The sequence below is a fragment of the Panthera pardus genome, unplaced genomic scaffold (genome assembly GCF_024362965.1).
Source record: "Panthera pardus isolate Hobbes unplaced genomic scaffold, ASM2436296v1 HiC_scaffold_18, whole genome shotgun sequence".
In the NCBI taxonomy this organism is placed as follows: domain Eukaryota; kingdom Metazoa; phylum Chordata; class Mammalia; order Carnivora; family Felidae; genus Panthera; species Panthera pardus.
Window position 1 is genome coordinate 29,745,917 of NW_026526743.1, and position 16,613 is coordinate 29,762,529.

Below are 16,613 nucleotides of genomic sequence, written 5' to 3' on the forward strand. Positions count from 1 at the left end.
CTTGTCACCGTCTCTTGAAGGTTCTGAAAAGAGGGCTACAAATGTGTTTAAAGTCCCTGGGACACAAAATGATTGCAACAGTAAGCATTTAAAATTCACATTTGCAAGGTGAACATCTGGAATGCATTCAAAAGAGGGAAAAATTATGAAATGAGAGCGTTATTAATAGCTAACATACTGGAAGACATGAATCAATGGTCAACCTGTTTCCTAAATTCTTTTTGGGGCAGGAAAAAAAAAGTCTTGGGAAAATGCCCAAGACTGTCGAATATACCACTACCCTGGAAGGAAATGTGATTTACAACATCACCTTTCGGAGGTAAACTTTTTTATGTATTTAAATGCTGATAACGTCTGCACTCTCTTCTTTCCTCCTACTTTACATGTTGCTGAGGGAAGATCTTTGTAGTTAACGAGGAGTTCTTTGTTCGCCAGCAAAGTGGGATTTTCACACTTGTGCTTTGCGGTGGCGAGCCTCAGCCCTGCAGGTTATTTTTGTAATAATTAATAAAATATCACACTTCTTGGCTTTCTTGCCCCTGCCCAGGGACTGGTTTGCTGCCACCTTTCTGGGTGCTGTTTTAGGAAGCAGAGTGATTACCCGATGATCGCGCTTGGGGAAGAAGGCATAAGAAAGTCCTTGTGTCCCAGCCGAGTGCTTGCTCAGTGACAGCTTCATGGAAGGGTGATTCCAATGGATCCCCAGATGTGTAGTGTGGTGGTATTTATAGGGCCTGGTGTTGACACACTCAAAACACTATTTTATTAAGAGAAAAAATAGTCCTCTATTACTCTTATTTTAGGTGTAAGGAAAAGGAAGTCAGTTGCAATGAATCTGGTAAATGTGTCTCCAACTCAACAGAAAAAGCAAAGGGACACTTTGGGGACTCGAAGAGTCATTCGCATGTTTAACAAATCCTGAGCGTCGCCCAGACACTGACACTATTCTTGGCACCGGTGACATGGCAATGAAAGAGAGGGACAAGCGCTATTAAAAAAAAAAAATGAAAGAGGCAAAAAATTCAGAGTTTGGGGAAAGAAATCTTCAGGTGTCCAGGCTGGAGTCATCCTGAGGACCCGATCACCTTGTTGACACCCCAGGAAATCTAAGAACAGTGCTCAGAACTCTTCATATCCTATCTCACAGGGAGCCAGACCCACCTGCCACTAAGTCTGCCCCTGAATGCTCACTATGAGCCAGACGTTATACTCAATGCCCTATGTGCTTTCCTCCTTTATCCTTCTTAACAATCCCACGAGTTAGGTGCTATCAATATCCTCGCTTTACCAACGAGGAAACAGAGGGAGAATGTGCTAACGGTAACTTTGCCCAATGCCATCTGATGTATAACTGAAAAGCCCCAGATAAGAACACAGGCACTCAGGTTTCTGAGCTCATCGTTGTAACTACGATTTGTCTTGTTCTACCTCTCCAATGTCCTCGGCTCTCGAGCAGCAGATCAACCCCCAGGGAACCACGCATTTTCATTTCCCTGCATGCATTTTCTTCTGCTAAGTCTTAGAAAACTTTGCCTATGGAAACAGTAGAGAAAGCCTCCCACTAGAACCCATATCTAAGAAAGCATATGGGACTGAGGACCCACACAGGTCCTCTGGTTATCTTGCCTTCTGAGACCATGCAAACCTCAAAAGGGACCCATGCGTGATCCAGCATGTAGACTAATGAATGAGCAAAACACGAGTCTGCAGGTGACATTAAACACGAGAGAAGGCTCTGCCCCAAAACGTGACATGAGCAAATGAAATACATGCTTGTCATTTGACTGATTAAATTTAAATAAATACTTGTTCAATCCGAGCTGCTTGGAAACCCACAGTACAGGTCTTCAAGTGGCTTTTGATTTTAAAGAGAGAAGACAGGGGCACCTGGGTGGTTCAGTCGGTTAAGCATCCAACTCTTGGTTTCAGCTCAGCTCATGATCTCATGGTTCACGGGTTCAAGCCCCGCATCAGGCTCTGCACAACACACACTCTTTCTCTCTCAGATAAAGAAACTTAAAACAAGAATAAAGAGAGAAGACATACTACAATAAAAACAGGACCTCTGCCATCTGGTATTTCAAACGCCTTTTCTTAATGGTTTCTTTTTTTTTTTTTAACGTTTACTTTTTTGAGACAGAGAGAGACAGAGCATGAATTGGGGGAGGGTCAGAGAGAGAGGAAGACACAGAATCGGAAGCAGGCTCCAGGCTCCAAGCTGTCAGCACAGAGCCCGACGCGGGGCTCGAACTCGTGAACCACGAGATCATGACCTTAGCCGAAGTTGGACACTTAACTGACTGAGCCGCCCAGGCGCCCCATCCCTTAATGGTTTCAAAACCTTTTGAAAACCAAACACCTCGGAAGGAAGGAAGGAAGGAAGGAAGGAAGGAAGGAAGGAAGGACAGCAATGCTTATTAGCACTCAACACATGGAGGAAACAGAGAATGTGCCTCACTAAAGACATGTCAGAAGTTAGGTTCCTGACTCATTTCATCAGCATCCTTGCTCAATAACGAAATCTCCTAAGGGGATACGCCCTTTTGTCAGCCACACTGCAAAAGCACTCAGCACGCCGGCTTCGGGTCTTCCGGGAGCAAGGGTGACCATAAACAGCACTCTGTCGCACCACCGCCTGCACCACGCCGAAGCCCGGAATAAAGCAAATCTCGGCAACAGTGCCTGCCACTTGCCGCCACGCCGCGGTGCTGCCTGAAGACGCTGCACCAGTGCTGGCAGCTCGGGCAGCTCGACTTTTATCATTCGCTCCCATTAATGTACTTGGCAATCACACAGAAGAGCTTTTAAATCTAATGGCTCAGACAATAACAAAGCGGAATTATAGGAGCATTTTCAGAATGATGGGGCCATGACCCTTTTAGGTATGCCAGGCTGCCTTATCCCAGGCACAGACTTCAAGTCTGCCCCCCCTGCCCAAGGTCCGCCCTAGGGGGCTCGTAAGTGGAGACTGCGTGCAGCCGGACGTTTCTCCAAAGGAGCGTGTAAATTCGCACCTGTGTTGTGTGCACCTGCGTGTGTGCACACACAGATCTCACTGGCCAAAATTAAGACAGGCCATCTGGTAGGTAGGTATTCAGGTTAAATAAGGCTAAACTACAGGAGTGGCTCAGTTGGTTAAGCATCCGATTCTTGGTTTTGGCTCAAGTCATGATCTCGCGTTCTTGAGTTCCAGCCCCACATCAGGCTCTGTGCTGAGAGCACCAAGGCTGCTTGGGATTCTCTCTCTCTCTCTCTCTCCCTCTCCCTCTCCCTCTCCCTCTCTTTGCCCCTCCTGTGTTTCTGTCTCAAAGTAAATAAACTTTTTTTTTTTAAAGGCTCAACTTCAGGCTGTGAGTCACAATAGAGAGGGTTTCAAGGGACTTCCTTTGTGTTCTGAATTCTTCTCAAAGGTGCTAAAACCTCTCTCACCCTCCACGCGTTAGTGACCAAGCAGTTTCCTTCCCAGACTGAGAAGAGATGTAGATTTTAGGCAACTAAGTTTGTGGAGGAAATCTAGACTTTCTTTCAGCGAGTTTTGAATGTTAGGAAATCGTGTGTGTGTGTGTGTGTGTGTGTGTGTGTTTAAATAGAAGTTAGAATGTCTATCACATGAAAAATTAAGGAAATACTTTCAAGGTTCTGCTTATTTATTGAGGCATTTTCTTTCTTAAATTACCCGCATACTCCATTTCCAGGTGATACCATCATTGGTCCTCTTATCAGTGTCAATAATTCCATTTGGCAGGCAGCAGCTAATTCTTTTCATGTGCTAATGATTAATCAGACAAGCCTATTTACTAATGTATCAGAATGCATTAGAAACATAAGGTAATGGTGGACAGAACATCAATTCAGATATAAATGAACTACATTTACATTGGATACCTATTGACTTATGTCACAGAATGAAGTAGAAAATGCAATTTGCTTGTAAACCATTAAAATGAATGAAAATAGAATTTCAAACTCCATCTTCAAACATAACTTTATTGACTTGGCTGTGAGCCTTAAGGGAGTGTCTAAGTAAGTTTAAAATATATAAATAACCCAGTAATTCATTTGGCCATAAAAGAGTTAGTGTCTCCACCAACTCAACGCCATGGAATGCACGTACGTTGGAACTGGTACAAGAGAGAGGCCACAGAGCAAAGTGTGAGGACTTTACATTTTTCACGTAGGGGTTTCTGAGTTAACTCTCCTCTAATCGGTTTTGTTCCCAAGTCCCACATCTGCACATGTCCCAGGGGCATCGGTCCACATCCTAGTAAGCAAAAATTTCAGATTAAGCCCTTTTTGAGAGCGAGAGAGGGACAGTGAGAGAGAGAGAGACAGAGAGACAGAGAGACAGAGACAGAGAAGGCGCGGTACAGGGAGCCGGGTCAGATAAAGTGATACTCGTAAGCATAATACAGGCTAAGACACTGGGGACCAAGCTTTAGGTGCCTACACTGGCTGAAAGGAGATGGCGTAAAATACTTAGAGAAAGAAGCAGTTTTGTGATTGCGAGAAAGTAAGATAGCTGCACCTCTGAGGTGCTTTTTTTTCCTTTTTTGTCTGGATGTGAAGCCTGAAATAGACAAGACTTCTCGACTCCGAGCGTCTCAAGTATACAGAAACAGAATAGGCATGAGGAAATTGGAGCTGCTCGAAGAAATATAATTAAATCCCCAGCTATTGTTTGTATCTATGACAGCTCAGATCTAGCCAAATGACCAACGGCTGCCTTTGAATTGGCGGCTTAGGCAATTGTTGCGGTTCTGGAAAACCAGGCTCGGCTCAAAGAAGATGCGGGAGGGCATTTTAAGGGAAACCCTGACCCACCTGATGTTCCTTTCTTTCGGAGCCGTCCTTCCGAGACTCAAAGGTGAGGTGCTAATGAAATGTGACGTGCACCGGGAGGAACAGTGTTCTCCAAGAGCATATTCCCAAAAAGTCACAAGAGAGAGAGGTTTGTTGATAAAGAATTTCACGATCAAATAGATTTTGGAAATTCACATTAGCTTCTCTCTCCAACCGCTTGGAGACTCACAGGACACCTGACCATGTTTAAAGCTCCAAAAAGTCCTGCAGTGAAGTAGCCTTTTAAAATTTCAGCCTCTCTCGGGGCGCCTGGGTGGCTCAGTCGGTTGAGCATCCGACTCTGGTTCAGGTCATGATCACGCAGTTCATGAGTTTGAGCCCCACACTGGGCTTTGTGCTGACAGCTCAGAGCCTGGAGCCTGCTTCAGATTCTGCGTCTCCCTCTCTCTCTCTGCCCCTCCTCTGCTTGCACTCTGTCTCTCTCTCTCTCTCTCAAAAATAAGAAACTTAAAAAAATTTACAAAAAACTTCAGCCTCTCTCAAGCTTAATTAAGGGTAAGAATATCTCCTTCTCATAACAAAGATTTAGTGTTCCATAGAGCAGAGGTTTGGAAATATTAACGGTGATAAAAACAACACTGAGAAAATTAAATAAAATATGTTATGCTAAGTAAATCTATTTTTTTCCTGAAGAAAAATAGAAAGCATGTCTCGCTGTTATTATTTTTCAAGAAAGAACACTTCTAGAGGATTTCACTATTTCCTTAAGCCCCAGCGAAGGAAGATCTGCTACATTTGAATCCAATGTTTCCTTTTCTGGTGCTTGGGTCCTGGCTCCTTATAAATGCTGGACACACCTTGCATCGAGGGGCATATGCCAGAATGGGCACAGGACTAGGTGTCCCCCACCAAGAAAAAAACAACCTTCGACCCCCGTTCACCCCTTCGACAGGACCTTGTGCTGGTATACTGCAGTTGCCAAGGAAAGAATTCCTAACAGCTTTGCTTGTTTCCAAAGAAGAATATAAAAGCCCCTCCAGTTTATTCCCAACATTTACTCCGTCAAGAAATTGTCCAGAAGAGAAACTGCAGCTAAGCTGACTTTGTTAATAATGGAACGATTTTGAAAGTGCAGCTTTGATCAAGGGGAAAATTTTCCAGAATTTGACAACCTTTTTTTCCATTCCCTCTGGTATAGACTCCATTTTTTTTCCCCCAAAACTGTCTAATGCCGTTTCTTAGGTGGTGTTCAATAGAAACCAGTCTATAATGCAATGCACTCTCTTTATGTGATGTTTAGATATGAGATTGATCTCAGTGGACACCCTGGAGTTCTGAAAGTAGGATTATTGGATTTTGTGGCTTTCTCAGATGTCGAAGATCTTTAAACAGTGTCTTGCAAAGTTGCTACATCCCGCCTGTCTGTGAAACACTTATGAACTCATCAAAGAAGGTAGACTCCATGTTAATTAGACATGGTGGGTGAAGGGGGAGGGCGCGCCAGAAGCCGACTTCCTCCCACCATCGAGTTAGTTAAGTGCCAGGACCACGTGTACTTTTATACCTTGAAAAGAAAAATAAGTTCATCCGTCTCCAGATCAATAGGGCCTTAATAGGAAGATTGCTGACACAGGATGGAACTCACAGTTCAGAACAGCAGCAGGGGACAAAAGACGTGGCTGTAAAAGCAGAAATTTGGCAGCCATGTTATGTCTCAAGGTTCCTTGAGAAGATTGTCAATAGCTTTGGATTTCAGCTGAATCAGATGGGCAGCAGCAGCATGATAGCCTGGCCTCATGGCCTGTGGCTCACATTTGAGCAACACAGGGTAATCAGGACACAGTATATTTCCCGTGACTTTAAAAGTGCCACGGGTGGCCACTGTGGAAAGGACGCTGTCGTGGCCCCCGTGCTCCCCTGTTTTGTCACCGCTCTGAAGCCCCAGTGTCAGGCATCAGGATTGTCTGGAAGCAAACCGGCCAGTACTCCAGAGGAAAAGAGGAGGGATTCTCAGGACACAATGCCTGGAAAGTGATGCTCTAGAAGCCCAGCCCCGGATCTTACCCCTGTAATCAAACACTGGCTCTACTCTTCAGGTTTTCAGCCAATGGGTACTGTACCAACCAATTTATACATGCATACAGGAAAAAGAATTGATGGATTTTTCTCACTTCAAGTTTTGCCTCCCATAATTTTTCTAAACTGTTGGCACTTGTATTCACGTGTTTGTATTCAAATATAGTATAAAATCCCATCGGACCTGGCACAAGATTGCACGGCCTTATTTCCCAGGTATATACATGTAACACGGATTTACTGACCACTGTCTCGGCTTTGGAGGTAGATGAGAGGGCTGAGATGGTTCAACTGGTCCCACTCAGGAACCGGCGCTGAAGGGTTTCTTTCTAACACCGCTACCGCAAAGTGAGACGCTACTACAAGCCTATTATAATGACCCACATCGAGAAGGCTGACAACACCAAATGCTGGTAAGGACGTGGAGTGACAGGAACTCTCATTTAAAGCTGGTTAGATCATATAATGGTACAGCCACTTTGGAAGACAGTTGGGAGATTTCTTACAAAAATTAAACATACTCTTGCTATACGATCTGGCCATCTTGCTCCTTGGTATTTACCCAAAGCGGTTGAAAACTGATGTCAACACAACAACCTGTACATGATATTTATAGCAGCTTGATTCATAATTGCCCAAACTTGGAAGCAACCAAGGTTTCCTTCAGGAGTTGAATGGATAAACAAGCTGTAGTATATCCAGACAATGGGATTTTTCTTTTCAGCACTGAAAGAAATCAGTTATTGAGCCATGAAAAGACAAAGAGGAACCTTCAATATATATATTGCTAAGTGAAAGAAACCAATTTGAAAAGGCCAGGAACCATATGATTCTAACTATTTGACATTCTGGAAAAAGACAGTAAAAGATCAGTTGTTGCCACGGGTTGGGGGCAGAAATAAATGGGACAGGCAGAGCACAGAAGATTTTTATGGCAGTGAAAATAGTCTCCATTACACTAAAAGGATGGATCCATGCTCTTTGTACATTTGTCCCAACCCACAGAATGCCCCACACCCACAGTGAACTCCAATGTAGACAATGGACTCCTGGTGATCATGATGTGTCTAGTGATCACGATGTGTTAATATAGGTTCATCGATTGTCACGAATGTCTCACTCTGGTGGGCAATGTTGATAATGAGAAAGATTATGCATCTATGGTAGTAAGATGTATATGGGAAATCTCTGCACTTTTTTCTCAACTTTGCTGTGAACCTAAAACTGTTCTTACAAAATGAACTCTTAAAAAAAAACAAAAAACCTTGGGGCGCCTGGGTGGCTCAGTCGGTTAAGCGTCCGACTTCGGCTCAGGTCATGATCTCACGGTCCGTGAGTTTGAGCCCCGCATCGGGCTCTGTGCTGACCGCTCAGAGCCTGGAGCCTGTTTCGGATTCTGTGTCTCCCTCTCTCTCTGACCCTCCCCTGTTCATGCTCTGTCTCTCTCTGTCTCAAAAATAAATAAACTTTAAAAAAAAAACACCTCCAAACAAAACCCACAATACCATCCTGTGGATGTCCACGGTGCATATCTTCTGCCTCACATGTAAGGAAGTGTCCCATGGTATTGAAATGGGGGTGGTCACATGGGATAAGTTGGATGGGAACTGTGGGCCTGTCACCCCACAGCATACTGACTGGATTAAAGGGGCTCATCCAATGGGAAAGGCAGCCAATCTAGATCCCCAGGGCAGGTTCTGTGTTACACTCAGCTAAGTAGGGGCTGGGCTCCTGCAGAGACAGAAGAAGCCCCCATTCGCCTCTCAAGAGCAAACCACAAACAAGGCCTTTGGCAGAGGCTGAGGAACCTTTGGATGTTGGCTCTGCCCTGCCCCACAGACTCCCTCCATTCAGAGCCCACTCCAAAGCCCACCAAACTCTTTTCTTCTTTACCTCCCTGCCACCTTTTCCCTTCCCAAAGTCCAGGGCTTTCGTGGATTCCTTGCTTAATAAGCATTCCCCAGATCTACGCTCAAATGATGCTTGTGGATCTTCCCCTCACCCTGCAGCCCAAGCTTTGAGAATGTAAAAACCAATACAAGAATCCTCCTTTCTTTCTCTCCGTTGTGTTTGGCTCACCCTTCCCTTGAACGGCAACCACAGAAATGCCTGGACGACTGAACAGAAGGGCTACAGGGGAGAAGGAAACGGCCCATGTGTCCTCAAACACATGATTCTTTCAACTTCTAAAATGTCATGATGTTCCACAAAATGTCCCATGACTTCTAGAGACTATGGCCACGGAACATGCTTAAAATGACCGAAATAGGCTCAAGACAGTGTTCTTTTAGTTGGACGTGGAGAACTTAGCTGAGTCCCTGAGGTTGGGGTGAGTGGGACAATACTGGGGGCACCCAGAAAGTGCAGGGCAAAGAGCTGTAAGAGGGGGCTTTGAACCACTGCCCCCAATACACACACAGAGGCACACACAGAGGGACACATGGACACAGACTCACGTGCACTTCATCCCAAAATATGGTAGTCTATACGTGACTGTGCATTCACCACAGCCATCTCTTTCTAAGCAAGGAAACAGACCAAAGCCTCTATGCCACAGTGCCAGACACAGCAGTAGCTTTAAGATTAAAATTTATCGGGGCGCCTGGGTGGCTCAGTCGGTTGAGCATCCGACTTCAGCTCAGGTCACGATCTCGCGGTCCGCGGGTTCGAGCCCCACGTCAGGCTCTGGTCTGATGGCTCAGAGCCTGGAGCCTGCTTCCGATTCTGTGTCTCCCTCTCTCTCTGTCCCTCCCCCGTTCATGCTGTGTCTCTCTCTGTCTCAAAAATAAATAAACGTTAAAAAAAATTAAAAAAAAAGATTAAAATTTATCAAGACTCATGTATCGCTTAAGAACTGTGTGACCTCAGGAAAATCCTTATTTATTTGTTTGTTTATTTATTTATTTATTTAAATTAGAGAGAAAGAGAGAGAGAGGGAGAGAGAGAGAGAGAGAGAATTCCAAGCAGACTCTATGCCCAGTGCAGAGCCCAACTTGGGACTCGATCCCATGACCCTGGGATCATAACCTGAGCCAAAATCAAGAGTCAGACGCTCAACCGACCGAGCCACCCAGATCCCCAGATCCCTTTTATTTCGGAACCTCAGTCTTCTTATCTGTTACATAGAGATCAGAATCTCTCCTTGCTGCTAATCTCATATTAGCATTTTACATAAGATAATGAACATATACATGTGTTAGAAGCTGTAACTCCCCAGGGTTCTGTGTGGGGAGGAGAAATTAGAAAAAAAAAAAAAGAAACAAAAAACCTCCCAAGTTTGGGGAAACAGTAAGAGATGGAAAGGAAGGCAGCATATCCAAGGGTGTGTGAATAGAAAGGATCTCTTGTAGCTCAGTTCCCCCACCCTTATCTCCAGATGGGGTATCATCTCCCAGCATCCCCCACACTCACAGAAACCTGGCTCTGGGTGAGGGAGGAGGGGAAGGATAGTGCCTTCAGCAAAGCCACTCCATCTAGAGGCCATGCCCTAGCAGGAAGTAGAAAAATAAGTTTAAATCTGCTCTCTGGATGTTTTTTGGCACTGTCTCATTCCTAGCAGGTAGAATTTACGTTAGCTAGGTGCTTAGCAAAAGCCTCAACTTGCTGTGCATGGCATCTATACTTTTCCAAACGTGATTCACAGACTGCCAATATCAGAAGCATCGAGGAGGATGTTTGCATGGGGAGTCTTAGGATCGACCCCCGGTGGCAGGGTCTGTGGCCCAGAAGTCAGCATCTCAAGCGATGGTGCAAAGTAAAACAGGGAGACGCGAAATTTGAGGCTGGGGGTGGTGATAATGGTCACCACAGTCCTAAGAGTTCAAATGAGTTAAAGTTCTTTTTACGTGTGCGACACTATCCTGAGTGCCTTGCATGTATTCATGCACGAATGCCCTCAGTCATGCTATGAAGTAAGTACTGTGATTGTCTCCAATTGACAGAGGCAAAAACAGAGCTCATGGAAACAAGTGACTTCCAGAAGGTCACACAGGGAATAGGTACCAAGGCTGAGGCCAGATGCTGGGCTCTCCGTGTGCATACATGCAATCACACTTACAGGCAACATACAACAGAAAGGATGTATGTTTCTGTACAGAAACAATACAACATACAGAAACATACAACAGAAAGGATGTGTGTTCAACATACAGCAGAAAGGATGGACGGTGTCCCCGTCCCTCGGCAGGCTATACCCCGACCCCGGTTATATTGGGGCAAAATCAGCAGCTTCCTGAGTGAAGATCCCTCAGCATCTACAATCCCCAGAGCCAGAAAACCCCTCTTTCTGACTCCATTATGTCTTGCTGCTTGAGATGCATTTGTGATGTTTAATTTATATCCCGTGATCATAAAGCGATTGCATCACTAAAAAGGCTGTGAGGTTGATTTATACGATAGTCGCCTGTGTCTGTTAATTAGAGAAATATCATTTGGCTTTCCACAGAAGAAAAACAATAAATTATAGAGGGGGGAGGGAGGGGCAGTCATCCCCCAAATCTAGGCCAGTTACTCCCCTTGAATCTTATTTATGACCCTAACCAATTTTCCGTTCACACCAGCAACCTTTGGAAAAACAAACTATCACTTGGGTTGAGAAGGAAGGAACAGCAGAAGAAGAGTGGGCAAACACACGTAGAAGTAGGCTTCGTACATATACGGGTGCACATGAGGACTCATACACAAAGCCGTGATCCAGACAGAGAGGTCAGCTCACCCGGAGTGTTCTTCCTCCGACCTCCCCCCCGCCCCCCGCCCCCACCTCATCCACTCTGAACATGAACATCACTGTCTCTGAAGCAGGGCTCCCTCCAGCGCAACCAACAAATCACTTGCAACAGGAAGGGATTGCCTCCGCGGGATCAGTGGCCCAATATTTTCTACATAGTGGACCGTGTGCCTGGACGGGAACTTTTTCTCCAATAATTGTTAATTGATCTTGTTTATGCCCAAAGGGGAGTACAAAGAAAGATTTGTTGTTTTCCATTTGTTCAGTCGTTCGCTCATTCAACAAACGTGAACAGGTAGCTGCTACATGGTAAGTCTTGTGTTAGGAGTGGGCATCCAGGGGTCGGCAGTGGTGGTCATAGTGCCAGACCTCACAGAGCTTACTCTCTAATGGGGGAGATGACAGGAATCAGCTACAGGCCACATGTTATCAAAGAAAAACACAAGGGATCATGAGAGGCTTCCTCAAAGAAATACTAACTTTGACTTAAATATCAGAGATGAGTTAATTTGGTTCAGAGGGAGAGAAAAGCATTCCAGAAAGAAAGAACAGCATATACAAAAGCTGGGAGGGAGCAGGACGAATCCAAAGGGTTGAAAGGCACTCAGTGTGACCCAGTAGTAGGAAATAGGGCTGGAGAGGCTGGAGCCAGACCAGGCAAGGTTCTTAGCCCAGGGTTGGGAAGCGGTTTTTATCCCCAAAGCGGAGAGAAGCCACTGTAAGGTTTTAAACTAGGGCGGGCCGGAGGGTGTGGTATGATCAGATCTGCATGTTGAAAAGATCACTATTTTATACCTTGAAAAGACTTGGGGTTTCATCAGATGAAAAGGGCTGCAAAATTAGGCTTGGGCAAGCAGTCCCCGGGGGCGGGGGGGGGGGGTGAAACATTCTGAAATGTCATGGCACATAGTCGGAATGAGCCCGTCTTCTTCCCAGCCCCCCACACCCGGACCACCTGTTGTGCCCATCAACATTCACACACGGACGTGTCTGTCTTGGAACTGGCGGAAGGTCTAAGTGGAGAGGGAGGAAGACAGGGTGATGGGGGTGGGGGGGATGCCACAGCATCTGTGCCCAGCCCACTCCGACCCTGGGTGAGACCCCATGCCGTGAGAGAAGCAAGAGCTGGAAGCTGGTAGAGCAGAGGCTGGTGCAGCCCACGCCCTCTGATCCTTTCCTTTTTTTCTCACAAAAGTCTTCCTCTGACCACTCAAGTGAAGGCAATCCTCAATAGGTCTCCCCGTCTCCATGGTGAGATGGCTGGATGGATTTAATCACGTCTTCGTTAGTTGTATCTAGACTAGAAGGAGGGCAGAAGTCTTCTCCGTGTTCTGCTCTTCATTAGTACCACACAGCATGGTCCCTGCCACATAGTAGGTGTTCAAAAGGCACTTATACAATGAATGGATGCTGGATGAACTATGACTTCCGCAGCGTCAGAGGACGTTAACTTTCCAGAACACAATAAAGCAGGCTAAAGAAAAATAAAGAAGTTAGGGTAAGGAAGATAATCGGTGATGGGTGATTTTATTTGAGGGTGGCCAGGGAAGCCCTTTCTGATTTTTGAATAGATACTTGAAGGAAAGGAGGGAAGGAGCCATAAAGGTATTTGGGGAAGAAGCATCCCAGGCAAAGAAGGGGCAAGTACAAAAATGACAACGAATTGCTGTAATTCATGAGTGAGTTACGGTTGGCTCCCATTTCTTTTCTTTCCCGAAGATGTGGAACGATGGGATCGTCACCCCCTGAGTTTAAGACCCTCTGCACAGATCTGAGTAGGACTTCCTCAAGCTTTATCGGCTGGGACACCTTCAAGCAACCTCACAGTTAAGATTTCTGGAAAGGGGAACCGGAGACAGAGAGAAAAAAAATGGAAGATGCCAAGTGGAGCTGTTGCCGTCAGACTGTTATCAGAGGACAGGGGAGGCACCCCCATTGCAGCAGTGGGAGGGGTTCCAGAAAATGTGTAGGTAGCAGGTTAGGGTACTGCCATGGTAGCCAAGGAACAAGTACTTTTTGTAACCACCTACTAGGAAGTTCCCTTGCCATGGGGACTGGGGGTCAAGGAGAAAAGAGGAGTTCTGACACATGGAGGTGTCACCCACTCACCTGAACCCATGAAAATTTCTGATGTAGGGAGGTTGGCATGAAAAACAACACAGTGAAAGAAAACATCCAGTCCACCTGGAAAGCCCTCCAAGACAGAGACGGAATACTCTGTGACTCAACCCTTCCCCAAATGACACACTCTTGATGTCCCAGACCATGTATCCCAGTACACAACCCCTCACTGTCTTCTGTGGTCCCACTGGGCAACTTTCAATTCCTGGGATTCACCCTGCTACCTCCCAACACATATTGTTTCTCCTTTCTGGAATGCTCTTCCCCCAGCCTTAGTCAAGTTGACACGTCCTTAATGTTATACCACATCTTCCAACGCCTCCTTTTTGTTTGATTTCAAAAACAATATAAGGCAATTATGTAAAATGACCTGATATTAAAAGCTCTATAAAAAGTCCGAGCAAAAACTTTGAGCTTCAGTACATAACAGGAGAGAGAATTTTAGGTGTTTCAGCAGTGATTACACAATACGTACTAATCACCTACAGTAGGCAAAGCACTAGGCACTGAAGCAGAGTGAAGAATTCTCATGTGGTTATGACTTAACTCCCAACTTCACTGGCTGTAGGATTTGTGATATTTGGGTCTACAGCCCAGCTCCAACCTGGCTTCTCGTAAAAGGCCTTTCTTGGCTGGGGCGCCTGGGTGGCGCAGTCGGTTAAGCGTCCGACTTCAGCCAGGTCACGATCTCGCGGTCCGTGAGTTCGAGCCCCGCGTCAGGCTCTGGGCTGATGGCTCGGAGCCTGGAGCCTGTTTCCGATTCTGTGTCTCCCTCTCTCTCTGCCCCTCCCCTGTTCATGCTCTGTCTCTCTCTGTCCCAAAAATAAAAAAATAAAAATAAAAAAAATAAAAAAAATAAAAAAAAAAATAAAAAAAAAATAAAAAAAAAAAAAGGCCTTTCTTGGGGCTCTTGGATGGTTCAGTCAGGTGAGCATCTGGCTGTGGCTTAGGTCACGATCTCGCCGTTCATGGGTTCAAACCCCACATTGGGTTTGCGGCTGTCAGTGTGGAGCCCGCTTCAGATCCTCTGTCCCCCTCTCTTCGCTTCTCCTCCACTCATGCTGTCTCTCACAAAGAAATAAACATTTAAAAAAAAGAAGAAAAGAAAAGGCTCTTCTGTCCAAAGCCCCAGGTCTGTGTTCTTGTCTTAATGAAGGCATGGCTTCTGACCCAAGTGAGGGGAAACAAAAGGATCAGAAAGTGCCCTCCAAATGTGTGTGCATGTGTATACACAAGCAGTAACACTTACCTAAAATTCTCAGTTTTCCCATTAATTTTGCAACTTTGCCTTTTGGTCCCGTCTTGTAGCATAAAGATGGCCTCAGAAAGTAAGAAATAGGCACCTTTGTAATGCACCTGGGATATTCTATCTATTTCTACTTTTCAATCAAATTTTTATGCTTTTGAATAACAGAAATTATTCTGTCAGTGAGAGGGCCCATCCTAGAAATAATTTGCTATTGGTTGAATTGTGTTCCTCAAAAACGTTGAAAACTCATATGCTGAAGTCCTAACCCCTAGTGCCTCAGAATGTGACAGAATTTGGAGACGGGGCCTTTAAAGAGGTGGTATGGATGAGGGTGTTAGGATGGACCCTGATCCAATCGGAATAGTATCCTTGTAAGAGGAGAAGATTAGGACACAGGCACAATAGAGGGAAGACTGTGTGAGGGCACAGGGAGAGAGAGGATGCCGTCTGCACACAAAGGAGAGAGGCCTCACAAAAGACCAAAACTGTCGTGGACTTCCAGCCTCTGGAACTGTTGAGAAAATGAGTCTCTGTCGTTTACACTACAGAGTCTGTGGTACCTTGTTATGGTGGCCCTAGGAAGCTACCTACAACTCTCTTCTATCCCTGTGTGGATGTCATAACCCAGGCCCCTGAGGTTGAGACCAAAAATATGAAATTCATCCCACTGCTACCCCCACCCCCAAGATACCTGAGGGTGAAGCAATCTCAGAAGATTTGTCTGCTGATACGACACATCGGGAAAGTCTTAGGGTCCTCTGATTTCTCGCTAGGGGCTGAAACCCACCCCACCACTAAGAACCCCTTCTTTGAGAAATACCCTTGACCTCATTCCTCTTCCTTCTGCGTCTTCTTGGAACACCCATGAGACATGCCTTGCTATGGTTCTCCACTGGAAATGCACGGAAAAATAATCTTGTTAAATTATACTCATCAAACATTTCCATACTTGTTCTACTTCCAATCCCCTGAATTAAATCTCAGGAACCCTAGACAGGGAAACACACACACACACACACACACACACACACACACACACACACACACCATGATATAATTGGAGAGACAACGGATAAGCAGGTATCTCACATGGCATTTATTTTGTAACACACAACTAGGTCTTAATATAGCACAGTTTTGTATTATTCATTCTTCCACTCAAGAAATTCATTGTGCATTTCTCAGGTTTCAAGCCACATGGGAACCTGTTAAGCCCCTTCCTCAGCACTTGGTGCTTTGCATACAACAGGCAGTTATTACTTGCATGGTCACTGCTTAAACACCCACAATACTATATCCTACTGTGTATGATGCTGGAAGTTGTTTTCTGACTTTTTATAGAGCTTTTATATGAGGTCACTTTACAAAAGTGTATTATCTTGTTTTTTAAGGTTGAACAAAATGGGAATCTGACAGTTGTGGTAGACCGTCACTTGGGTGGTTCCCAATGAACCCCTCCTCCCAATATTCACACCTTTGTGGAGCCCCTTCCCAGGATGACTCTGGCTTAGCCATGCGACCAGCTTTGGTTCCTGAAAAATAACAAGATGACACAAGCAGAGGCCTGATAAACTCAGGGACCAGCGCAACAGAAATACAACGTGAGCCACAGACGTAATTTCTGATTTTATGGCAGCCACA